Source organism: Triticum aestivum, chromosome 5D, assembly GCF_018294505.1.
Source record: "Triticum aestivum cultivar Chinese Spring chromosome 5D, IWGSC CS RefSeq v2.1, whole genome shotgun sequence".
Taxonomy (NCBI): Eukaryota; Viridiplantae; Streptophyta; class Magnoliopsida; order Poales; family Poaceae; genus Triticum; species Triticum aestivum.
This window is the reverse complement of record NC_057808.1, coordinates 329,645,836-329,652,178: the sequence shown is the minus strand read 5'-3', so window position 1 is coordinate 329,652,178 and position 6,343 is coordinate 329,645,836.

The window sequence follows — 6,343 nt, the reverse complement described above, 5'->3', positions numbered from 1 at the left end:
CTTCCATGCACTGTGATGGTGCCCTTGTGACCCGGCATCTTAAGCTGCAAATAAACATAACAAGGTCTTGCCATGAACTTGGCATAAGCGGGCCGCCCAAACAAAGCATGATAAGGGCTCTTGATTTTAACTACTTCAAAAGTCAATGTCTCAGATCTGGAATCATAATCATCTCCAAAAGCAACTTCCAATGATATTTTGCCCACTGGATACACTACAAAAAAATACACTTCTGTGATGATACGTGTTTGTCACAGTAGGTCACATTTTCTGTCATGCATGTACATCCATGACAAATTTATGACAGAATCAAGATAGTCATACCTATGCTGTCGTAGAAGTGTTCCATGACATTACCAAAATTATCATCACGGAAGTGTCCACTTCCATGATCATAAATCGCGCGTCACAGAAGTGCTTTCGTCAAGGGTGACCGACAGGTGGCATCCACCGTAACGAAATGCCGTTAAGCTATCGGGTCCGGTTTTGGATCCGATAACCCGTTAACAGCCCGGACCAATGGGGATTTTCCACGTGTAAAATCATCATTGGCTGCAGGAAACACGTGTCAGCTCCGTGTTCGCACAGGTGTCACTCATCCAATGGGCGAGATGCGCCTATGATACGTTAACACGTGGACCGGCCCAAAAGTGGCCCATAAAGTTTAAATGGGCCGGCCCAACTAAAGGACCACAAGATTTTGCGGACCATAATGGGCCGGCCCAGCTAAAGACCCACAAGATTTTGCGGGCCATAATGGGCCGGCCCAGGTAAAGGCCCACAAGATTTTTGCGGGCCATAATGGGCCAGCCTAGGTGAAGGCCCACAAGATTTTTGTGGACCATAATGGGCCGGCCCAGCTAAAGGCCCACGAGATTTCGTCGACATTAATGGGCTGGCCCAGCTGTAGGCCCACAAGATTTTGACGACCCTAGTAGCCCGGCCCATTAACTGGCTGCCATTTTTTGGGCCAAATGCCGGCCCATATTTGATCCGGTCCATTAATGGCCTGCCACATTCCGGGCCTAATAATGGCCCATATGAGATCTATCCTGTTCAAAGCCTACCACGTTCTGGGCCAAATTACGGCCCAGATCAGGTCCGGCCCTTTAAGAGGCTTTGGGCTAAATTATGGCCCATATCAGATTCGGCCCGTCAACTGGACGCTATGCTTTTGGGCCCACTTGCTAAAGGCCCATTTAATAATTCGGCATGGTATTAGTTTCGTCCTGTTAAGGGCCAGTTTAACATTTCGGCCCTATATTAATTTCGGCCTATTAGAAGCCCGTCATATAGTTGGGCCTAAGAACGGCCCGGTTTGCATCCGGCCTGCTCGCAGCCGATAATCTGATTGGGCCAAACAAGGACCGAGACAATTTTGGCCTATTATAAGCCCATGATTTGATTGGCACATTCATGGGCCGGGGTCTATTTTGGTCTGCTGCCGGCCCGTGAGCTGTTCGGCACGTTTCAGGCCCAACCTACTTTTCAGCCTCCTAAAGGCCCATTGAGTTTTCTTGGGAAAATAGGGCCGGCGGTTTACTCGGCCTATTAAAGGCCCGAATCTACTAGTGGGCAGTTTACATTTAGGCCTGTTAACGGACCAAGATGACGGGGCCCATGATGCGGATCATACATGGTGATTTGCATGACGGCCCGATTATGTACCGTAATTTTACGGTTTGGCCGGTTTACTGCAAAGACAGGATATATATACAGTAAAATAACTGCAACATCGTGAATAAGAAAAAACCTAGACTATAAAATAAAGAAATTACGGCATATTACATCCACTGGGCATCAAAGTTCGCCACTATGATAATAAAGCACAAGCAGACAACAGATTACATACACTGACATCAAAGATCGCCACCAGTGCAACTAAACACGCCGACAAAATAATATGCAAAACCGACAGCACTTCAATATAGTTCAAGAAAGGTTAGCCCTGCTCGGGAGCTGCAGCGCAAGCAGCTGAGCAAGCTGGTGAGACTGCACTTGTTTGACACTTATATCCTCCTCATTCTGAAATATAAACAAGCAGACAGATGATAGGTTTTGCACATATAAGTATCAGTGCTGACAATTCATCACATTTCTTACTGACGAATAAAGTGACACAGTTTAAAATAGCATTAACACAATATGGTATTGTTCAGGTCAAGACATGGCAGGAAATGACATTGTGAAGGAGTTGGCAGCTTCACGACACCACTGGATTACAGATCAAGAACTCATAAGTATCAATGGTTAGTGTGCTGTCAATTTATCCCATTTCAGATTGGCAAAATAAGATCACTTGCTCTGTATAGTTTAATTTACATGGTATGAAGAAGGAACTTGATTGTACAACTGAAAACTTAAATTAAGAAGGACAAACTTTTGTTTATGAACTAGAGTACATAATAAACTTTAAACATGCAATTTGATGCAAACACCAAAAATAAACAGCTGTTGCAGTCATGCCTAACCAAATATACACAACAAAGTTTGAAGGCTTGAGAAGGACAAACTTACATTATTGGTGAAGGCAGGCTCTATAAAGCCCATTGTCCATGCCGATGGGGGGGGGCAATTCAAGAAGTTTACCACAGAATCTTCTTCATAAGCATTGCCTTTATTCTACATTTTGTTAAGAGTAAATATAGATGTGACAATATAAGAAAACATGGAGAATATTTAAGATAAGATGAAGAGTGATGCTACATAACCAAGTAGCTATAAATGTAAGTACAACGATACAGGCAAAAGGTAGAGCCAAGAGCAATGCAGAGCTAAACTCCTTCAGTACCATCGGTGTTATCCGACCTTATGGTAAGAGTAAATATAGATCTTATGTGTAGAAAATGGAGGGCAAAGGAAAATAAGCTGCAGAGTGATGGTACATGAACAACTACCTGTCCATATAAGTACACTGGTAAAGGACAGCAGGTACTTACAAGAACAATGCAGAGCTAAAAAATTTCATTGGCATTGGATATATTCTACACTAATATAACCATTCATACAGATCAGATAATTTGGAGCAAACAATTGATAAGCAAGCTATCATGCATACTGCTATCACATAATGAACCAGGTATGTATGCAAGTACAGTGATACAGGACAACATGTACTAACAAGAGCAAAGCAGCGGGTAGCATATTTGAGATATCCTGTCGTTCTTTTCAAACCGGAATTCTTTTTCAAGCAGATTTCCTGCAAAAAATATCCGTAAGGCACATGCAGAAAAGTAGAAGTTCAAATTGTCATGCGATATCATAGACAGTACCTCATCCTCGGAACGAGACCAGTGCATAACAAGGTTTTTCCATTCAATGTCTTCTAAATTTAGCACAGGAGACTTCACCAGAAATTCGTTTATAGACTTGCCATCAAAGTGTGATTTCCTCAGGTAACACCAATACTGCTGCAATGCTTCCTTGAAAAGTGCAAGCAAGCTTTGCTCGTCATGACTATCTAGATTGACCCTCGCCTACTTACAACAATGTAATGTAAATCATTGATGTGTTCAATCAGCAGAAAACAGGAAAATAATCACCATGAATAATAACACTTACACGTAAGTGGGACAGGAAGATGTGAAAATGGTGTTTGTCTTCACTATAATCTTCCAATGATGGGAATATATGCACGTAGTCCCTAACAACATTGAAAGCATTGTCTTTTAAACTGGGAATAACTGGAATGGGGTTCCAATCTGCAGGAATTGGCCGTCTCTGCAGTTGGGATAGGTCTTCGGCCGGTGGACTTGCTGTACTTTTTGCTAGAGTGGGATTTTTCTGTGGTACAGCTAGTGCTATGGCAACTGAAATCGGCATACCTTTTGCTGGAGTGCAGGTCCTGTGTGGTGGGGCTAGTGGTGTGGCCAGTGAAGTATGGGTACAGTCTGCTGGAGTCGGTCCTACGTTTTGTGTCACTGGTTGTACAGCCAATATAAGTGGGGTGCTGTCTGATTTCTCTGGCACAACCACGTTTTTCAAGGACTTTGCTGGTTCTCCTTCAGGTTCGGCAATCACCCTCTTCCTTTTTGATGTCTGATGCACAAGAACAACATTTGAGTGGAAAAACATGGTATGATGACAGATGGAATATGTATTGATAATGGATGGGCATGGCATCTCGACATATATGATGAGTAAACTAAGCAGATGGCGGTGCAACAAAGTAGAAGAAATGCAAGACGACATATGCAAGATACGCGCAATCAATAAAACCTTGCCAAATTAGAGCAGGCACCTTGATGGGTGAACATGACAGGCCATCTGCCTTTGACTCCTCGAGGTTAGAGTAGTCATTAGGATCATATTCTGAACAAGAATCTACAGGTGGGGAGCATATGAGTTTCATTGCATCCAGAATGGCACTCAATGCCTTGGTGCCAATTTTGTAAGTCATTGCAGTGTTCCACAATATTCTTCTGATGCGCGGATTCTGATATTCACTGTAATTACGTATAATATCTGAGAACCATGAAAACATAAATAGTTGTGAGATTATCTTTGTAATGCAGAGGATATTCTAATATAGGGGCGCCCCTGTAAACACTTGTGTGCTATCACTGGATTCTGATGAGAGAGCTCATGTGTGCTGTAATATGGTGCGTGCATTTATATAATCTGGCACAAGTACACACAAAATAGGCTCCAGAAGTAAGGATAGTTGGCAGATGATAGGTTCAAAATATAATGTATAGAGAGTTTATTGCCAAACAATGATAACAAGAGCACACAACAACTAGGCAGATCATAGTGTACATAAAAGGGGTACACCATAACCACGATATATAAATCGGGAAAGTGGAACTGGCTTGAAAATACGGTGTTGTATTGCCACTAGTAATTGAAAGCCTATCGATCAAGTACATGCCAGCTCTATCAGCTGTTGACTGCAGATGTCCCTGCTCCCCTTCCTGACAGGGAACATATGGTACGTACTAAATACAGAATAACAAAAGAGGAACATGTTAAAGAACAGAAGAGGAAGCATATTCTTGAGGTTTCACTTAATTGCATACAATGCTGGTTGCCCACTCATGATGAACCACAACGCCCAAAGAAATGCAATTCCATGTTGTTTCTCTATATGTGGCAATTTTGAACAAGAGTCATTAGGATCATATTCTGAACAAGAGTCAACAGGTGGGGAGCGTATGAGTTTCATTGCATCCAGAATGGCACTCAATGCCTTGGTGCCAATTTTGTAAGTCATTGCAGTGTTTAGCTTCAAGAGTGGACTGCTGCTAGTGTAATACAAAGCAGCTACACAGATCATAGTGTAGATATAACGGGAAAACCGTAAGCATCAGAGTAAAATCAGCAAAGTGGAACTTGCTGGAATATATGTGCTAGTATTGCCGGTACGGCTAGAAAGGCTTCGGATACCAGATCTCTTCAACTGAAGGTGCGGTACTGTTAATATCAGTGTAACTCTCAAAGGTGACACAGCTCCCCACATTTCCTTGCTATTCTTATAGGATTCAAGTGGGCAGGCCACTACAAATCCTATTCCCATGTTTACAAAATCCTACGAATCAAAGAGGCCCAAAGAGTTCAAAGTGTCCATACCAACCGACCGTATAGACCTCTACACTGCAAATGTCCCTACTCATCTTCACTACAAGGAACATACTGTACTACTATCATACTCCCTCCGTTCCAAAATATAAGTCTTGGTAGAGATTTCCACTATGGATCACATACAGAGTGTAGATTCACTCATTTTGCTCCATATGTAGTCCATGGTGGAATCTATACAAAGACTTGTATTTAGGAACGGAGAGAGTACTTATTAAAGAAGAACGGAAGAGGAACATGCTAAAGAAGAGCAAGCAAATTTTGGATAATAAAATGTTCGTTGCACAGTGCCCACACATGATGAACCAGAGCGCATTAAGAAAGCAACTCATTGCTGTCTCTCTATATGTGGTGCACGTGCTTTTTCGAAAGTAAAGTAGGAACATTAGCTGACCAATTAAATGTTATCTGTTTTAGTAATATTAGCATCATATCAGATTCGTACTTGAGCAACAAGTTTGGAATTATGAGTGGCACGTTGTTTAGCTTGATGGATTCAGGAGCAGTGCTAAGCAGGTATGATGATGGTACTGAATATAAAGGCATGTTTGCATGCAAGTCGCGTGACTTTTGTCATTTGGGTCAGTCGACCATTTCAGGCGGTTGGATGAAGATCCTGCGTCTCCTAACCCATCTTCTTCCTCGTCTCTGATTCTTCCCATACAGAACACCGCACGGGCCGCCGGCTGGACCATCGGCCCCCACCGCCTGTGTTCCTCCGCCACCCCCACCCTCCACCCCCGCCCCCACCCGCGTCGAGTTTTCT